This window comes from Trachypithecus francoisi, unplaced genomic scaffold (assembly GCF_009764315.1).
Source record: "Trachypithecus francoisi isolate TF-2019V2 unplaced genomic scaffold, Tfra_2.0 Lachesis_group15, whole genome shotgun sequence".
In the NCBI taxonomy this organism is placed as follows: domain Eukaryota; kingdom Metazoa; phylum Chordata; class Mammalia; order Primates; family Cercopithecidae; genus Trachypithecus; species Trachypithecus francoisi.
In genome coordinates this window covers 31329389-31350899 of record NW_022681460.1, presented here as the reverse complement: position 1 = coordinate 31350899, position 21511 = coordinate 31329389, and the positions used below count along the sequence as shown (strand labels likewise).

General features: G+C 40.8%; 1 long non-coding RNA gene across 3 annotated transcripts in view; it reads right to left on the bottom strand.

Moving 5' to 3' along the window:
• LOC117097063 overlaps positions 1–21511 on the bottom strand; it is a 116128-nt gene that overhangs the window by 3330 nt on the left and 91287 nt on the right. For 2 of the 3 annotated variants that reach the window (XR_004442789.1, XR_004442791.1), the window contains exons 2-5: positions 10946–11057; positions 9518–9664; positions 8748–8916; positions 8138–8323 (exon numbers count right to left, since the gene is read on the bottom strand). This is a non-coding gene — a long non-coding RNA (uncharacterized LOC117097063). The remainder of the gene's footprint in view (positions 1–8137; positions 8324–8747; positions 8917–9517; positions 9665–10945; positions 11058–21511) is intronic. The other variant, XR_004442790.1, reaches the window with a different exon arrangement.

The window sequence follows — 21511 nt, the reverse complement described above, 5'->3', positions numbered from 1 at the left end:
ATCTCTTCGTTTTGTTTTGTTTTGTTTGAGACGGAGTCTCACTCTGTCGCCAGGCTGGAGTGCAGTGGCACCATCTTTGCTTGCTGCAACCTCCGCCTCCCAGGTTCGAGCCATTATCTTGCCTCAGCCTCCTGAATAGCTGAAATTACAGGCATATGCCACTACACCCAGCTAATTTTTGTATATTTAGTAGAGATGGGGTTTCATCATGTTGGCCAGGCTGGTCTCAATCTCCCAACCTCGTGATCCACTCGCCTCTGACCTCCCAAAGTGCTAGGATTACAGGCGTGAGCCACTGTGCCAGGCCCTTTGTTATTTTGTGGGTTTTTTTGCTTGTTTTTTAAATATTAATAGATGCAGGGTCTCACTATGTTGCCCAGGCTGGTCTAGAAACAAGATCTCTTCTAACAAAATACAAGTGTATAGTGTAAGGTGGTGTCTGTTCTTTAAACTTAGTCATAATACTTCTGTCTTTGAAGAAAGAAAAAGACTTAATGTTCTCAAACTACTCAGACCTAGTCAGTACACTGTACCAATGTTAGTTAGCTGTAAATTTTTTCTTTTTTCTTTTTCTTTTTCTTTTTTTTCTTTTTTGAGACAGAGTTTTGCTCTTGTTGCCCAGGCTGGAGTGCAATGGTGTTGTGATCTTGGCTCACTGCAACCTCCGCCTCCCGGGTTCAAGCAATTCTCCTGCCTCAGCCTCTCGAGTAGCTGGGACTACAGGCATGCACTGTGCCCCACTAATTTTTTGTATTAGTAGAGACGGGGTTTCACCACGTTGGCCAGGCTGGTCTCCAACTCCCGACCTCAGGTGATCTGCTCGCGTCGGCCTCCCAAAGTGCTGCGATTACAGGCGTGAGCCACTGCGCCTGGCCAGATGATTCATTCTTAATGGATGTCTACACTGTGTCAAGGCGCTATTCCTGGTCTGATAACACAGTGATAAGCAAAACAGACACAATACATGCCTTTGAGGAGCTTCATTCTGGTTTGGGAAATGGACAACAAGTACATTAATAAAGAAATAAAAGACTATCTGACACTGACAAATACTACAAATACAATGAAACAGGCTAATCAGGCAATGGCATTCTGAATTCAGATAACACAATACAGACAATAAAAGTTCTTTGAGAAAAACATCTATGTCTTATTTATCCTAAGACCCCTGGTATCTAACACAATGCTTGATATTTAGTAGTTGTGCACTTTTTGTTGCAGTTGAATTAATTCTAAATGAAAAAAAAAAAAGACATCACTGAAGTAAGAACCTTGAAATAAAGGATTACAAATTCACCAATCATGCTTAACCTCTTTTGCAGTCAAATTTCTAATACAAATGGCAACTTGCACAGGAAAAGCAGTCAGAGTTGCTCTCTGCCAAAGGATGGAGCTTCCATCCTTCTGATCGGGTCACTGTACAAAATGCTCCTGGTATGTGTAAACTCTGATCTATTCTGCTCCCTGGAAGGAAGGGGGTACTGGCTTCACTTTGATTCAGATTTATTATGGCAGGACAAACAATTGCTTCATTACTGCTGGACTTAAGGGAGACTCAGAATGAAACCTAGGTGTTAAAAGCCATTTGATGCTGAACTTCAGCCATACCTCCTGAGGGGTCAACTGAGACACCAAGTGGAGAAAGAAGTCATTCTCTCATGGACAGCAGGCTGCTGAAACAGCGTCCCTTCCGACTGGCCAATCAATAGCACATTACAAGAACAGGCAAAGAGAGGTCACAGGTTCAAACAGGAGGTGTTAGGTCATTTATTTATTTCTTTAAGTTGTTGGTTTAGTTCCTCCAGACATGTCTATTAGAGAAAGAAGGGTAGGATTTGTTTTTGTAGTTTGTATTTGTGACAAAATTCTGTGTTTGAGTCACACTGATCTCTGCCTATTTATAATTATTGTTTTTTTTTTCAAAAAAAATGCAGTGTCCATACAGCAGAGATAAAAGTTTGTAAAATCATACATTAGAGTAGTATTTACATCGTACTGTTAGTAGAAATTGTTTATTTACAATTTAGGTTTTCTATTTATTAGGATCATTAGCAGGAAACAACATCCTCACTTGTACAGGGCAACTTGATGTCACAGACAGAGCACTGGGATCTGAATTTCTATCTGAGCTCACCCATGCACTGACTCTGGGACCTCTGGCTTTGTGGTCACATCTGAATTTTGGCTTTTTCCTCTCTTAGTGGCATGAGCTTGGAAAATTACCTATCTTCCCTGAGCTTCCACCCCGTCCTCCATAAAATGAGGATGACAATAGGTACTTCAAAGTTTTTATGGTGACTAATAACATCATAAATGTCATCATTTATGTATCATCATGTCATCATATGATGTCAATATGGATTAGTTTGCTAGTGCTGCCATCATGAGATGCCCCAGAGTGGGTGGCTTAAACAACAGAAATGTATTTTCTGACAGTTTCGGAGGCTGGAAGTCCTAGCAGGATTGGATTCCTCTAAGGCCACTCGGCGTGCAGATGGCCATCCTCTTGCTGCCTTTTCATATGGTTGTCCCTTGTGTCCTTGTGTCCCTGGGGTCTTTTCCTCTTTGTATAGCGACACCAGTCATATTGGATTGGGGCCCCACCCTAATGGCCTCCTTTTACATTCTTTCAAGGACTTGTCTCTAAATATGGTTCAATTCTGGGGAGTGGGACTGCAACATACAAATTTTGGGAGGACACAATTCAGTTCATAACATAGTGTTTATAAGGTGTATAATAAATTAGATTCCTTTCTTCTTCCCTTAATTTTACAAATCGGCCTAAATCAGCAGGTTTCAAAGTGTGGCCACGGATCCTTGAAGGTCAATAAGATCTTTTCAGGAGATTTGTGAGATCAGAACTATTTTCACACTAATACCAAGACGTTATTTGCCTTTCTGTCAGGGTTGACTTCTGCACTGACAGTGCTAAAGCAATAGTGAATAAAACCATTGGCCCCTTAATACGCATCAAGGCAGTGGCACCAAGCTTTGCTTATAGTCATACACTCATAGTAAAAAAAAAAAAAAAGGGAAAAAAGCACCAGTTGAACTAAGAATGTCTTTGATGAAGCAGTTATTGATTTTATTAAATTTCAACCCTTGAATACACGTATTTTAAATATTTTGTGTGATGAAATGGAGTGCACACATGAAGTACTGCTTCATACCAAAGTACAATGGTTGTCTCAAGGAAAAGCACCCGTGTGGTTGAGTTGCAGCTGACCTCGCCACCTCTGTCACAAAGCACCAACCAGTTTGCTGTTAAGATTTTCAGACTTACAAACTTTGATTCGAGGAAGTTTAACTTGCAGACAAACTATGATTATTGAGACTTTGGTATGTAATGACATTTTATTGAAAATGAACTAAGTGGACCTCTCAACTTAAGGGAAAAAAAGAACCTGTATTTTTTCAGTATTTGTCCTCAACAATAAAATGGGAGCTTTCAGGTAAAAATTAGAATTGTGGAAACTTGTATCTGCCACCATGAGATTAACAGGATTCCAGCGTTTAAATACTTTCCTTACATGGGCTGGTGGTGATATTAAAAAATACGATTTTTTGGCCAAAATTTGGAAGCTCTGCATTGCCCAGTGAAACAATGTTTTCCAAATAACCAATACATCCTTTTACAAAATCAGGCATGGGTAAAGAAATTCATTCAAAGTGCAAGGTAGACCAATAGATTTTAAAGTAAAAGTTCATTGATTTCATTTCATAGTCTATATTATTGAGTTTTGTTGCAGTATCAAAGAAGAATATCTACAGTTTTCTAAGATGATGAAAACATACTTCTTTTCCAACTACATAGCTGTGTGAGGCCAAATAGAATGGTTACTGAGTTTCCTCCCCCTACCTCTAAAAAATATTGATAACTGCTAGCCTAGATCAATGTCTCCCAAGGCACAGTATACACACTGCTGGTCACACATAAGATGGTTCTAATAAAGCACACATAAACTTTTTAAGGTTTTTATAATTGCAAATTTACTTTGATTTTGGCAAATTATACTGGTTTTCCATTTTATAGTTTTACAAAGCTTTCTTTTTTCATCATTTATTTATATTAAAAAGTGAATTTAATGGAAACATGCAGATATGGTAAAAATGGTGGCAGTGGTCTGTGAATGACTGACGTATGGGAAGTCCTGGTCCCAGGATATATTTTCAAAAGCAGGTATTACACTGGGTTATTTTTTCTAACGTGGGCCTTCTCACCCAACATTTTTATGTATTAATGATTATCACGAATGTGAGAAAACATTTTAAATGGTCCATTTTCATGGCTTGATAAATCTAAGTACTGGGGGCCAGCCTGTGGACGTAACAAACCGCACATCTCATGCACCTAGAAGGTCACATTAAGTGAACAGAATGTAGAGGAGGGGTCAGCCCATAAAAGGGAAAAAGGTTTCATTATGGGGAAATCAAAACTTAAGCAGGGAAGGAGATAGGGTATAACCACATAAGGGGGATCATGAAACTCAGGCGACATCCGGGAAGATTGTAACCTCATAGTACTCAACCAATGAGGAACTAGGGGAGGCACTTGCGTGCTAAGAGATAAATTACCTTCTGTAACTGCCCCAGATGTGCCTGCCTACCAAACACCCCATCTCGCAAGACCACCATTAAAAGTCTTGCTTCCACTGTTCTTCGTGACTAAGTCCATTCTTTGGGTTTGGACAGGTGAATGTGCATTTCTCACAATGAAGAAAAAGAATTTACTTAGAGTACAAATTATTCTTCTCATTCAGACCACAAAGTTTTATTTGAGGCCTGGATAATTAGTTTGATTTAGCTATCTGCAGTAACAATTTGAAGTCTCCAATTCATTCTGGATTTTGTAGACATAGTTCTCATTACACAGCTGCTAATATTGCATCTGGAATTGGGGGGTTCTTGGTCTCGCTGACTTCAAGAATGAAGCTGCAGATGGTCGTGGGGAGTGTTACAGCTCATGAGGATGGTGTGGACCCAAGGAGTGAGCAGCAGCAAGATTTATTGTAAAGAGCAAAAGAACAAAGATTCCACAGTATAGAAGGGGACCCCAGTGAGTTGCACCAATGGCTGGGCAGCCTGCTTTTATTCCCTTATCTAATCCCACCCACATCCTGCTGATTGGTCCATTTTACAGAGAGCTGATTGGTTCTTTTGACAGAGTGCTGATTGGTGCATTTGCAATCCCTGAGCTAGACACAGAGTGCTGATTGGTGCATTTACAATCCTTTAGCTAGACAGAGTGCTAGGCAGAAAAGTTCTTCAAGTCCCCACTAAATTAGCTAGATACATAGCATTGATTGGTGCATTTACAAACCTTGAGCTAGACACAGGGTACTGATTGGTGTATTTAAAAACCTTGAGCCAGAGACAGAGTGCTGATTGGTGTATTTACAATCCCTTAGCTAGACATAAAGGTTCTCCAAGTCCCCACTAGACTCAGGAGCCCAGCTGGCTTCACCTACTGGATCTTGCATTGGGGCCTCAGGCAGAGCTGCCCTCAGGCAGAGCTGCCCTCCAGTCCTGCGCTGTGCGCCCGCACTCCTCAGCCCTCTGGTGGTTGATGGGACCAGGTGCTGGGAACAGGGGGCGGCGCTCATCCCGGAGGCTCCAGCCACGCAGCAGCCCAAGGCAGCAGGGAGGCTCAGGCATGGTGGGTTGCAGGTCCCAAGCCCTGCCCCGCGGGGAGGCAGCTGAGGTCCAGGGACAATTCGAGTGCAGCACCGGCAGGCTGGCACTGCTGGGGGACCTTGTGCACCCTCTGCAGTTGCTGGCCCGAGTGCTAAGCCCCTCACTGCCCAGGGCCGGGGCCCCGGCCAGCTGCTCCGAGTGTGGGGGCCCACTGAGCCCACACCCACTCAGAATTCACTGGCCCGCAAGCACCTCGCGCCCGCCAGTTTCCCGCCCGTGCCTCTCCCTCCACACCTCCCGGCAAACAAAGGGAGCCGGCTCCCGCCTCCGCCGGTTCAGAGAGGGGCTCCCACAGTGCAGAGGCGGGCTGAAGGGCTCCTCAAGCCTGGCCAGAGTGGGCGCCGAGGCTGAGGAGGCGCCCAGAGCGAGCAAGGGATGCGAGGGCTGCCAGCACGCTGTCACCTCTCAATATTACTTGGTGAAATAGAAAATATTATCAGTTCTTTTACTTTAATCTTCTGTCTATAAGCTATGTCAAGCTCTAGGCTTCCTTTAAATCAGAAAAGCCCCCAAATTCATGCTGTATGGACATTGACTGATACTTCTATTCACTTTCTAACTCCATGGAAAGTGGTACAGGAGCCAGTCAGTGCTGAAGGCAGCATCTGGAGATTTGGGTTCTTCCCATGACAATAACCCAATTTTGCATTGAGACACTGGGCAAAACTCAATCTCTCCAGACCTGACTTTCTGTGTCTGCAAAACAAGGAATTGAACTAAATAATCTTTCAGTTCAAACAGCATGACTCAGAAGAGAACTAGAAAGAGCTTGTCAGGGAGCCATTTCTTTAGGGGGCTCCAGAGGAAAGGGAGCATTCAGCCCCTCAAGAGGCACCACTCAGGCCGCCGAACACCACACTCTGCCTTTACAGACATGGACTCCATTTCCATTTGAACGGTGTTATTTTATCTTAATCTGTTACTCTGCACTGGCACCGAAACTTAATATAATTAAAAGAAGGGGGTGGACATACTGAATGGGTGGCAAGGCGTGGCTGCCTGAGCCCCAGGAACTGCGAATTCTAATCTTGGCTCTGCTGCTGTCTCAGGACACATCATGTACCCTTTCTAAAACCTAGACAGTTTCCGGACAACATCGTTAGCCTATCTCACAGGACTGTTGTGAGAAATAATTTGCAAAAATAGCAGTGTAAAAGAGTTTGCAAAATGAAGTGCTAAACTGAAACTTGGGCAACATGCTGAGTATTCCCATTCTGTCCAGCTAACTAATAAATATAAATTTGCTATTAGTTGAAAAGTCCTTAAGAATATAACTACTTAATCAATACGACACCAGCAGCCTGACAAATCAGCATGAATCCACAAACCTGAGACCTGCAAGAAATTAACTTGGTGCCTAACAGAAATTGGACTGTGAGCAAGATAATTTCTGGAAATTTAAATTTCAACCCACAAAACTTGAACCACATTATACACTTTTAGGTCTAGGTGCATGTAACGGCTAGGTCCACATTGCTGTTACACATATTACAAGCAAATGTGAGAAGACAAAAATGTTTTGGGGAACCCAGAAATTTTAAAAATCTATCTGCAAAATTTACATGTAAAATAGGCTTTTATAATGAATTTTAAAAGATACTTTACAAATTTTTTTAAGTTGCTATTATTGCTGTAAGTAAGTCTGTCTTTTAAAATTGTTTCATTTAAACTAGGCAATTTAAGAATTAAGAACTGGAGAGAAAGGCCGGTTGCGGTGGCTCAAGCCTGTAATCCCAGCACTTTGGGAGGCCGAGACGGGCGGATCACGAGGTCAGGAGATCGAGACCATCCTGGCTAACACGGTGAAACCCCGTCTCTACTAAAAAAACTACAAAAAACTAGCCAGGCGAGGTGGCGGCGCCTGTAGTCCCAGCTACCCGGGAGGCTGAGGCAGGAGAATGGCATGAACCCGGGAGGCGGAGCTTGCAGTGAGCTGAGATCCGGCCACTGCTGTCCAGCCTGGGTGACAGAGCGAGACTCCGCCTCAAAAAAAAAAAAAAAAAAGAACCAGAGAGAAAGAGAGAAAGAAAGAAGTTTATTTTGATGCTCATTTCTCTTTCCTCTAAGTCCTACACAAGCAATTGAACAAGAGACTTGCAAAACTAAGGTTGACAAAGGTGTGTGTGTGTGTGTGTGTGTGTGTGTACATGTATATGTATGTACACACACAGAAGTCAGGAAAACAGCTGGAATAGTTGAGCTGTGCTAGACCTCCTGAGCATTGTGGTTAGTCATTCCTCTGCTGGCTGGTGGGTCTGTTTTTCTGTTTACCTTTTCTTGGTCATAAAAGTCAGCCATATCTTTAGGGCAGCCTTCTTAAAGGAAGTGCTTCGATTCTGGCTTAATGAAAGGTCTGAATAAATGAATGCTAAGAGTTTTTGTCACCTCTGTGTTCCTCGGGACTCCCCCTCTGCCAGCCTAACACGTTTAAGCCTAAACTTACCAACAGTCTGTCTTCCGAGGGCCAGCAGAAGGTTTCCTTGATTACCCTGTGTTCTTTTGCTGGATGCAAAGGTTTAGTCATGGTCAGATTCCCTTGCCTCATTTCCATGGAGTTAAACTAAATGACAATCTGGCACTCCATCTTGTCTCTCAGTCAGCAGGAAATGGCAGCTCCGTGGAGACTGATCTGAAGGGAAAAGAAACTTTTTTTGCTAGAAGCAGCCAACCCAGACATTTCTTATTCCACAGGTAGTCGATAAAGTGTTAATGACTGCAGAGATTTGAAAGGCCCCAGACAAAGAGGCTATTCTAGGCTTTCCCTTCCTGGTTTGCCCTTTAGATCACTTTGAATCTATAGGCAAATGTAACTCAAGAAACAAACTCCAGAATGAGTTATCCCAAATGACACAAAGAGAGTAGACTTCCTGTTTCCCACTACTTCACTGTAGGGAGCTGAAAAACAGCAATTCTTTGCAACTTGCAAGGCCATGACAAAAGAAAAGAAAACTCAGGGCAAGAGGAGAATGAGAAAGAGAGAAAGGAGAATTAAACTTCTCTGATTATCAACTGGAAGTAACGCAAACAATGATACACATGCCAGGTATACTGACAAAGCTCTCTGTGGAAATCTTCATTCCTTTATGGCTGTTAAGCAGGATCATTGTAACAGCTGTTTCTTTGACATTACTTGTTGGCATCTAAAAATATGCCAGAAGCTGTAATGCAGGCCAGAGATGAAACTTCCATTTTTTCCAAGTGTTTTCCCTTCTCTTTTGAAACCTGGTAACCAACAAATGACACATTAATTCCTTGAGCAATGAAATTAAAGTAGGATTAATGTCCACTTCACTAAAATGAATCAAATGAAATAAATATGTGATTGAAACTTGTCAGAACAAGAGAAAATAACCTGCTTATATGCAGTTTTTGAAATGAGCACCTCAGGCACGTTTAGTGAATTTTGCTGGAGGAATGTGAAAAATGAATAGTTCTCCATGGAATTTCTGTTAGATGGTCTTTAAAACAGCACCCTGATCAAACCTTCCCTCTCCCATAAAAAAAAAAAAAAAAAGTCAAAGTCAAAGGAAGAATTCCTAAAAGTTAGGAAATTGAATGTTTATTTTTGCTATTGTTTTCATACTAAATAGGAACATGAAAGAAATCTTTCACTCTGCAGCTGCATCTAATTTAAAATGAAGCTGCCCAAAGAGGAGTGAAGAGGATGTGATGAGGAGCAGTTAAACATGGATGCTAATATTTTGTGAGGCATCTGCTACTGTTCCACCACCTAGAATTCCAAGAATCAAATTAGTAGATTCAATTCTGCCAAAGTTATCAAATTATTTGTCCAAAGGATTGTGCAAAGCAGGCCCCTCCTTACCAACATCTGCTCTACCCATCCAGTGAGGACCAAAGATGACCATCTATTTGATTTGTGGAGATGGTACTTTTCACCAGTTGCTGGTCTGGTTGAACACTGCACCTTTCATCATCAAAGTCCTCAGTTATTGCATGAATCTGCAGAAAACTGTAATAAACTACTTCATCTTTAGGTCCATAGAGAGAGAATTCAAATATTTGATTTGAATTATAAAATACTTACATATTTCACAAATATGTTAAAAATGTTTCAGCACCTGTGTCACCATTTTAAGTGAACACCCAAGAACCCCACCAGCAAATAAATGAATGTAGTACATTTTTGGGGGGTGGCGGAGACCATAAAAGGAAAAGTAGGAGAGGTTTTCTTACTACTTGTTATATTCAGAGCCTTTTAATTTGAGAAATATGATTTAATACTAGAAAATGTGGTAATCCTATCAAGTCTGACTGTCCATCCTTGATGTGTGTTGGAATCAGATGACAGACAATAGGCAAGATCTGTTAGGCTAAAAAGCTGAAATGAAAAGTTGCCAGGGATTTTACTTGCCAAAGTCTCACAAGAGGTAAGGAATGAATGACTATTTATCAGTCTGGGATATGTGTAATTTGGCTTTTTCACATAGGAATTTCTCTTCCCTCCTACCAAAACGAAAGCTGGAGTTTGAGGGTGCATTAACCATACTGGATTCAAAGACAACTGACTGGAACCTGACCAGCGAGGATGTGGCTGTGTAGCTCAAATTTATGACGGTGCATCTGCTGTGAGTGGTGTCTTGAATGGAGGCCAGGCCCTCTTCCGTCAGTCGCATCCATATGCTACGCATGTGTTCACTGTACGCACACTTTTTAAATTTAGCTCTTGTGGGTACATGTTCTACACTTTCCCCCTGTACATGATTTTTTTAAAAATATGCTTTAGAAAATATACACAATCTTTTCAAAGTCTTTGCTGACTCACTGGGGGTTCTTTTGAATATTTTCCTTTTGAAAGCCTTCAATTTAGGTAGTCAAAAGTGTGTGACAAAAGCCACCCTTAGTCTACTAAGATTAAAATCTACTGCTCATTTTAAAATAGTTGTTTTGTGATGGCCTGTCAAAAAACTTCTTTTTTTCTATCCAGAAGCAGACAACAGCTCTTTTTGATAGACTACAACATGGTGAGAAAAGATAGGAAAACAATCATCCTGACCAGTTTGGGCCAGTTTATGTGTTAGTCTTCCAAACATCTTGCATTTTACAGTTTAGTGGCAGGACAACACAGGTTTCAGTACTACAATTGTCAGTTTGACTGGCTCCAAAGTGTCTCCCTTAGGGAGATGGAGATTCAGACATTTCTGATGTAAAAATTCAAACAACTATATTGTCCATTAGAATAATTTCCATAGCTTCTTCTTCTAATGGCTTAGTTGTGAATCAAAGTTATTACCTGGGTCAGGCATTCCTGGAACAAGATTGTGAAATTTGTTGGCTGCAACTTTCCTGGAGGCTTGTGTTTTCATCTGACTTTTCGTGACTACATTTTATCATCTTCTTTGTACCTTAGAAAACAAAAAGGCAGTATCATTGTGGGTGTTTATAAATATGTTCCTGTTTAGCACTTTTTTTTTGAGATGGAGCCTCACTCTGTCAACCAGGCTGGAGTGCAGTAGAGCAATCTTGGCTCACTGAAAACTCTGCCTCCTGGGTTCATGCAATTCTCCTGCCACAGCCTCCTGAGTAGCTGGGATTACAGGTGCCTGCCACCATGACTGGCTAATTTTTTTTTTTTTTTTTTTAGTAGGAATGGGGTTCCACCATGTTGACCAGGCTTGTCTCGAATTGCTGTCCTCAAGTGATCTGCCCACCTTGGCCTCACAAAGTGCTGGGATTACAGGTGTGAGCCATCACACCCAGCTCCTATTTAGCACTTAAATGCATACTTTCAAAATGTTCAATTTGTATTTCCCTTGATCTTGAAATCACCGTTCTATTTTTCTCTTTCTATATAGACAGATAAGATAGATAACTATGCTTTCATTTTATTGTTTATAATTCCTGGAGGGCCAGGACAATGCTTTCTTTCATTTTGATTTTTTTCTTTCTTCTCTTTTATCTTACTCTCTTCATGACATCTACAGTCTTATGCACACAGAAAGCTTTTTTTTTTTTTTTTTTTGAGACGGGGTCTCACCTAGCTCACTCTAACCTCTGCCCCCTGGGTACAAGCGATTCTCCTGCCTCAGCTTCCTGAGTAGCCGGGATTACAGGCACCTGCTACCGCACCCAGCTAATTTTTGTATTTTGAGTAGAGATGGGGTTTCACCATCTTGGCCAGGCTGGTCTTGAACTCCTGACCTGGTGATCCACCTGCTTCGGCCTCCCAAAGCGCTGGGATTACAGGCATGACACACTGTTCCTGGCTAGAAAGCATTCTTAATTGACTGTGTTTCCCTCTTCTCTTATTACCAAGCCTAAGATTTGGGAAACAATAGCTTCCGAAGTAGTTTTCATCTAATCTCTTAAATCATTAGAAAAATGCACCCAATAATATAATGTGAAATACAGGATTTACATTTTTAATATATATTTAGATTCTTATCTCCTTTGAAGCACCCTTTACAAGACAAACTACATCAAACTTTTAAAGTAATTCTTAGTGGTATTGAAAATGTTCACACTTTTGGAATGGTTGACAGAAAAATAGCTGGATGACAGTCACATAATTGATTAATTCAGTAACTTCAGCCTGTAAGATAAACCAGTTTGGGATATCATATGAAACAAAACATCTAAATATTTCACGTTCAGCCAATTAGCTTACCATCAAATAGCCAGTCGTGAATTAAATGAGAAAATAAATGATCCCTGAGAAATGGCTTTGTAAGGCATATTTCCACCTGTCTTCCTTGAAGAAGAGTAACTCTCTAATTCAATCTAGCTGATAGCTTTAGGTCACTGCAGTTGATCAAATGATAAAGAAAAAAACCATTGAGCAAGATGGCCGAATAGGAACAGCTCCAGTCTCCAACTCCCAGTGCGAGCGACACAGAAGACCGGTGATTTCTGCATTTTCAACTGAGGTACTGGGGTCATCTCACTGGGGAGTGCCGGACAATTGGTGCTGGTCAGCTGCTGCAGCCCGACCAGCGAGAGCTGAAGCAGGGTGAGGCATTGCCTCACCTGGGAAGTGCAAGGGGGAAGGGAATCCCTTTTTCTAGCCAGGGAAACTGAGACACACAACACCTGGAAAATTGGGTAATTCCCACCCCAATACTGCGCTTTACGCAAATGGGCACACCAGGAGATTATACCGACACCTGGCCGGGAGGGTCCCACAGCCACGGAGCCTCCCTCAGTGCTAGCACAGCAGTCTGCAACCTAACCGAAATGGCAGCAGCGAGGCTGGGGGAGGGGCGCCCGCCATTGCTGAGGCTTAAGTAGGTAAACAAAGCCCTGGGAAGATCGAACTGGGTGGAGCTCACAGCAGCTCAAGGAAACCTGCCTGTCTCTGTAGACTCCACCTCTGGGAACAGGGCACAGCTAAACAACAAAAGGGGAAGCAGTAGAGGCCTGTACAGATGCGAACGACTCTGTCTGACAGCTTTGAAGAGAGCAGTGGATCTCCCAACACGGAGGTTGAGATCTGAGAATGGACAGACTGCCTGCTCAAGTGGGTCCCTGACCTCTGAGTAGCCTAACTGGGAGACATCCCCCACTAGGGGCAGTCTGACACCCCACACCTCACAGGGTGGAGTACACCCCTGAGAGGAAGCTTCCAAAGTAAGAATCAGACAGGTACACTCGCTGTTCAGCAATATTCTATCTTCTGCAACCTCTGCTGCTGATACCCAGGCAAACAGGGTCTGGAGTGGACCTCAAGCAATCTCCAACAGACCTACAGCTGAGGGTCCTGACTATTAGAAGGAAAACTATCAAACAGGAAGAACACCTATACCAAAACCCCATCAGTACGTCACCATCACCAAAGACCAGAGGCAGATAAAACCACAAAGATGGGAAGAAGCAGGGCAGAAAAGCTGGAAATTCAAGAAATAAGAGCGCATCTCCCCCTGCAAAGGAGCGCAGCTCATCGCCAGCAACGGATCAAAGCTGGTCAGAGAATGACTTTGACGAGATGAGAGAAGAAGGCTTCAGTCCATCAAACTTCTCACAGCTAAAGGAGGAATTACGTACCCAGCGCAAAAAAAACTAAAAATCTTGAAAAAAGAGTGGAAGAATTGATAGCTAGAATAATTAATGCAGAGAAGGTCATAAATAAAATGACAGAGATGAAAACCATGACACGAGAAATACGTGACAAATCCACAAGCTTCAGTAACTGACTTGATCAACTGGAAGAAAGAGTATCAGTGATTGAGGACCAAATGAATGAAATGAAGCGAGAAGAGAAACCAAAAGAAAAAAGAAGAAAAAGAAATGAACAAAGCTGCAAGAAGTATGGGATTATGTAAAAAGACCAAATCTACGTTGATTGGGGTGCCTGAAAGTGAGGGGAAAATGGAATCAAGTTGGAAACACTCTTCAGGATATCATCCAGGAGAACTTCCCCAACCTAGTAGGGCAGGCCAACATTCAAATTCAGGAAATACAGAGAACACCACAAAGATACTCCTCGAGAAGAGCAACTCCAAGACACATAATTGCCAGATTCACCAAAGTTGAAATGAAGGAAAAAATCTTAAGGGCAGCCAGAGAGAAAGGTCGGGTTACCCACAAAGGGAAGCCCATCAGACTAACAGCAGACCTCTCGACAGAAACTCTACAAGCCAGAAGAGAGTGGGTGCCAATATTCAACGTTCTTAAAGAAAGGAATTTTCAACCCAGAATTTCATATCCAGCCAAACTAAGTTTCATAAGTGAAGGAGAAATAAAATCTTTACAGATAAGCAAATGCTTAGAGATTTTGTCACCACCTGGCCTGCCTTACAAGAGACCCTGAAGGAAGCCCTAAACAGGAAAGGAACAACTGGTACCAGCCTTTGCAAAAACATGCCAAAATGTAAAGACCATTGAGGCTAGGAAGAAACTGCATCAACTAACAAGCAAAATAACCAGTTAATATCATAATGGCAGGATCACGTTCACACATAACAATATTAACCTTAAATGTTAATGGACTAAATGCTCCAATTAAAACACACAGACTGGCAAACTGGATCAAGAGTCAAGACCCATCAGTCTGCTGTATTCAGGAGACCCATCTCACATGCAGAGACATACATAGGCTCAAAATAAAGGGATGGAGGAAGATCTACCAGCAAATGGAGAACAAAAAAAGCAGGGGTTGCATACTAGTCTCTGATAAAATAGACTTTAAACCATCAAAGATCAAAAGAGACAAAGAAGGCCATTACATAATGGTAAAGGGATCAATTCAACAGGAAGAGCTAACTATCCTAATATATATGCACCAATACAGGAGCACCCAGATTCATAAAGCAAGTCCTTAGAGACTACAAAGAGACTTAGACTCCCATACAATAATAAGGGAGACTTCAACACTCCACTGTCAACATTAGACAGGTCAACGAGAGAGAAAGTTAAAAAGGATATCCAGGAATTGAACTCATCTCTGCACCAAGCAGACCTAATAGACATCTATAGAACTCTCCACCTCAAATCAACAGAATATACATTCTTCTCAGCACCACATCACACTTATTCCAAAATGACCACATAATTGGAAGTAAAGCACTCCTCAGCAAATGTAAAAGAACAGAAATTATAACAAACTGTCTCTCAGACCACAGTGCAATCAAACTAGAACTCAGGACTAAGAAACTCAATCAAAACCGCTCAACTACATGGAAACTGAACAACCTGCTCCTGATGACTACTGGGTACATAACGAAATGAAGGCAGAAATAAAGATGTTCTTTGAAACCAATGAGAACAACGATACAACATACCAGAATCTCTGGGACACATTTAAAGCAGTGTGTAGAGGGAAATTTATAGCACTAAATGCCCACAAGAGAAAGCTGGAAAGATCTAAAATTGACACTCTAACATCACAATTAAAAGAACTAGAGAGGCAAGAGCAAACACATTCAAAAGCTAGCAGAAGGCAAGAAATAACTAAGATCAGAGCAGAACTGAAGGAGATAGAGACACAAAAAACCCTCCAAAAAATCAATGAATCCAGGAGTTGGTTTTGAAAAAATCAACAAAATTGACAGACTGCTAGCAAGACTAATAAAGAAGAAAAGAGAGAAGAATCAAATAGACACAATAAAAAATGATAAAGGGGATATCACCATGGACCCCACAGAAATACAAACTACCATCAGAGAATACTATAAACACCTCTACGCAAATGAACTAGAAAATCTAGAAGAAATGGATAATTTCCTGGACACTTACACTCTTCCAAGACTAAACCAGGAAGAAGTTGAATCCCTAAATAGACCAATAGCAGGCTCTGAAATTGAGGCAATAATTAATAGCCTACCAACCAAAAAAAGTCCAGGACCAGATGGATTCACAGCTGAATTCTACCAGAGGTACAAGGAGGAGCTGGTACCATTCCTTCTGAAACTATTCAATCAATAGAAAAAAGAGGAATCCTCCCTAACTCATTTTATGAGGCCAACTTCATCCTGATACCAAAGCCTGGCAGAGACACAACAAAAAAAGAGAATTTTAGACCAATATCCTGAGGAACATCGACGCAAAAATCCTCAATAAAATCCTGGCAAACCGGATTCAGCAGCACATCAAAAAGCTTATCCACCATGATCAAGTGGGCTTCATCCCTGGGATGCAAGGCTGGTTCAACATTCGCAAATCAATAAATGTAATCCATCATATAACAGAACCAAAGACAAGCACATGATTATCCAATAGATGCAGAAAAGGCTTTTGAAAATTCAACAGCCCTTCATGCTAAAAACGCTCAATAAATTCGGTATTGATGGAACGTACCTAAATAATAAGAGCTATTTATGACAAACCCACAGCCAATATCATACTGAATGGGCAAAAACTGGAAAAATTCCCTTTGAAAACTGGCACAAGACAGGGATGCCCTCTCACCACTCCTATTCAACATAGTGTTGGAAATTCTGGCTAGGGCAATCAGGCAAGAGAAAGAAATCAAGGGTATCCAGTTAGGAAAAGAAGAAGTCAAATTGTCCCTGTTTGCAGATGACATGATTGTATATTTAGAAAACCCCATCGTCTCAGCCCAAAATCTCCTTAAGCTGGTAAGCAACTTCAGCAAAGTCTCAGGATACAAAATAATGTGCAAAAATCACAAGCATTCTTATACACCAGTAACAGACAAACAGAGAGCGAAATCATGAATGAACTTCCATTCACAATTGCTTCAAAGAGAATAAAATACCTAGGAATCCAACTTACAAGGGATGTAAAGGACCTCTTCAAGGAGAACTACAAACCACTGCTCAGTGAAATCAAAGAGGACACAAACAAATGGAAGAACATACCATGCTCATGGATAGGAAGAATCAATATCATGAAAATGGCCATACTGCCCAAGGTTATTTATAGATTCAATGCAATCCCCATCAAGGTACCAATGAGTTTCTTCACAGAATTGGAAAAAACTGCTTTAAAGTTCATGTGGAACCAAAAAAGAGCCCACATTGCCAAGACAATCCTATGTCATAAGAACAAAGCTGGAGGCATCACGCTATCTGACTTCAAACTATACTACAAGGCTACAGTAACCAAAACAGCATGGTACTGGTACCAAAACAGAGATATAGACCAATGGAACAGAACAGAGTCCTCAGAAATAATACCACACATCTACAGCCATCTGATCTTTGACAATCCTGAGAGAAACAAGAAATGGGGAAAGGATTCCCTATTTAATAAATGGTGCTGGGAAAATTGGCTAGCCATAAGTAGAAAGCTGAAACTGGATCCTTTCCTTACTCCTTATACGAAAATTATTCAAGATGGATTAGAGACTTAAATGTTAGACCTAAAACCATAAAAACCCTAGAAGAAAACCTAGGTAGTACCATTCAGGACATAGGCATGGGCAAGGACTTCATGTCTAAAACACCAAAAGCAATGGCAGCAAAAGCCAAAATTGACAATGGATCTAATTAAACTAAAGAGCTTCTGCACAGCAAAAGAAACTACCATCAGAGTGAACAGGCAACCTACAGAATGGGAGAAAATTTTTGCAATCTACTCATCTGACAAAGGGCTAATATCCAGAATCTACAAAGAACTCAAACAAATATACAAGAAAAAAACAAACAAACCCATCAAAAAGTGGGCAAAGGATATGAACAGACATTTCTCAAAAGAAGACATTCATACAGCCAACAGACACATGAAAAAATGCTCATCATCACTGGCATCAGAGAGATGCAAATCAAAACCACAATGAGATACCATCTCACACCAGTTAGAATGGAAATCGTTAAAAAGTCAGGAAACAACAGGTGCTGGAGAGGATGTGGAGAAATAGGAACACTTTTACACTGTTGGTGGGATTGTAAACTAGTTCAACCATTATGGAAAACAGTATGGCGATTCCTCAAGGATCTAGAACTAGATGTACCATATGACCCAGCCGTCCCACTACTGGGTATATACCCAAAGCATTATAAATCATGCTGCTATAAAGACACATGCACACGTATGTTTATTGCGGCACTATTCACAATAGCAAAGACTGGAATCAACCCAAATGTCCATCTGTGACAGACTGGATTAAGAATTGTGGCACATATACACCATGGAATATTATGCAGCCATTAAAAAGGATGTTTGCGTCCTTTGTAGGGACCTGGATGCAGCTGGAACCATCATTCTTAGCAAACTATCACAAGAACAGAAAACCAAACACCGCATGTTCTCACTCATAGGTGGGAACTGAAACATGAGATCACTTGGACTCGGGAAGGGGAACATCACACACTGGGACCTATCATGGGGAGGGGGGAGGGGGGAGGGATTGTATTGGGAGTTATACCTGATATAAATGACGAATTGATGGGTGCTGACGAGTTGATGGGTGCAGCACACCAACATGGCACAAGTATACATTTGTAACAAACCTACACGTTATGCACATGTACCCTAGAACTTAAAGTATAATAAAAAAAAAAAAATGTAAAACAGAAAATAACAACAACTAAAAAAAAAAAAAGAAAAAAGAAAAAAGAAAAAAACCATTAAGAGATTTTCCCCAAGGCTGGGAATCATTTAGAACTAACACTCTGAGACTAGAGTTTAACACAACACTCACTTCATGAATCTTTCTTAAGGCTACTGTATAAATTCAATCATTTTCAAAGAAGCATTCAGAGTTCCCTGAAACATCACAGGCCTGAAAATTTGCGAGTTCCTGTAGAGTCTAGTGACTCCTCTCACACTATTCCTACTTCAGACATAAATTCATGGTGCTCACATAAAAAGCCCTGGCCACCTCCTCTGGTCTTGAAAGCAGCCGTCCTGCTGTGTATTCTCTTTTGGTAGAGGGTTGGACACTGAGTTACACTTCACTTGAAAATCTTACTCAGCTAGAAGGGAGTCATTCAATTTCTTCAAACACCCTCTAACATTTGGTCTTATCTCACATCTGGTTCAAAGTTAAATTTCTTTCTCCCGCTAAAGGAAGAATATTATCACTTCATGCAAGCCTTGTCCCTGTAATGGCTCCATCTCCAACCTCATCCAATCACTGAATCCTGACTCTCCTCACTCCTAAATTTCTCTCATCCACCCTCTTGTCTCCTCCAGGCCTTCTGCTGTGGTCTGATTTCAGACCTTCCTCACCTCGGATTACCACAATACCCCACTCCAGCCTACTTCTCTACTTCATCCTCCACACTGCTGCCAAAAGGATATTTTTAACTTTCAATTTTGAAATAATTTTAGACTTACAGAGAAGTTGCAGAATCAGTACAGAGTTCCAATAAGCCATTCATCTAGCTTTTCCTAATGTTAATAGGAAATGTTTATAATCTCTTTTATGACTTTAATACAATCACTGAAGGATTTTTAAAAATGAATATTTTTCATTGAAAATTCATAATTTTATACATTTGTGAGGCACAATGTGATATTTTCATATTTACACACAAACTGGAATAATTAAACCCAGTTAATTAACATATCCATCACCTTGCTTATCATTTTTTGTGCTGAGTCATTTTTTAATTTACTCTTAGTTACTTTGAAATATATAATACATTATTATTGACTCTAGTCACCCTGCCATGCAATAGATCTCAAAACTTATTCCTACTAACTGAAACTTTGTACCCTTTGACTAACTAACAACTTCCCATTTTCTCCCCCTTCCCCCCAGCCTTTGGTAACCATCATTTTATGCTATGTCCAGGAGTTAGACTTTTTAAGTTTCCACATATAAGTAAGATCATTTGTCTTTCTGTGCCTGGGTTATTTCACTTCGCATAATGTCCTCCAAGTTCATCTATATGGTCACAAATGAGAGAATTTCCTTTTTTGAAAGGCTGAATAATATCTCATTATGTATATACACCACATTTTCTTTAGCTGTAGATCCATTGATGGGTGCTTAGGTTGATACCATATCTTGGCTATTGTAAATAATGCTACAATGAACATGGGAGTGCAGATATCCCTGCACCATATTGATTTCATTTCCTTTGGATATATACTCAAATATGAGATTGCTGGATCATATAGTTCTATTTTTGGTTTTTGTAAGGAACCTCCATACTGTTTTCTATAATAGCTGTACTATCACATACCCAACAACAATGTACAAGAGTTGTTACATACCCAGCAACAATGTACAAGGGTCCTCTTTGCTCTGCAGACTCACCAATACTAGTTATCTTTCATCTTTCTGATAACAGCCGTTCTAACACGTGTAAGGTGATATCTCATTGCAATTTTAATATGCATTTCCCTGCTGATTAGTGATGCTGAGCATTTTTTCATGTACCTATTTTTATGTCTTCTTTTGAGAAATGTCTGTTCAGGTCCTTTACCCACTTTTTTCCCCTTTGAAAAAAAAATTAACTTTTAAGTTCAGGTGTGCATGTGCAGGCTTGTTACATAGGTAAACTTGTGTCATGGGGGGTTGTTGTATGGATTATTTCATCACCCAGGTATTAAGCCTAGGATCTATTAGCTATTTTTCCTGATCCTCATCCCTCCAAGTCTCTACCCTCTGATAGGCCCCAGTATGTGTTGTTCCCCTCTGTGTGTCCATGTGTTCTCATCATTTAGCCCCCACTTACAAATGAGAACATGCAGCATTTGGTTTTCTGTTCCTGAATTAATCTGCTAAGGATAATGTTCTCCAGCTTCATCCATGTCCCTGCAAAGGACATGATCTCATTCTTTTATATGGCTGCCTAGTATTCCATGGTATATATGTACCACATTTTCTTTATCTAGTCTGCCATTGATGGGCATTTAGGTTGATTCCATTCTTTGCTATTGTGAATAGTGCTGCAGTGAACATACACATGCATGTGTCTTTATAAAAGAATGATTTATATTCCTTCGGGTATATACCTGGTAATGGGATTCTTGGATCAAATGGTATTTCTATTTGTAGGTCTTTGAGGAATTGTCACGTTGTCTTCCACAACGATTGAACTAATTTACACTCCCACCAACAGTATATAAGCGTTCCTTTTTCTCCACAACCTTGCCAGCATCTGTTATTTTTTGACTTTTTAATCATAGCCATTCTGACTGGTGTGAGATGTGAGATGGTATCTCATTGTGGTTTTGATTTGCGTTTCTCTAATGATCAGTGATGTTGAGCTTATTTTATATGATTGTTGGCCCCACATGTACGTCTTCTTTTAAGAAGTGTCTGTTCATGTCCCTTGCCCACTTTTTTATGGGGTTTTTTTTCATGTAAATTTGCTAAGTGCCTTAGAGGTGCTGGATATTAGACCTTTGTCAGATGCATAGTTTGCAGAAATTTTCTCCCATTCTGTAAGTTGTCTGTTTACTCTGTTGACAGTTGATTTTGCTGTGCAGAAATTCTTGTCTAATT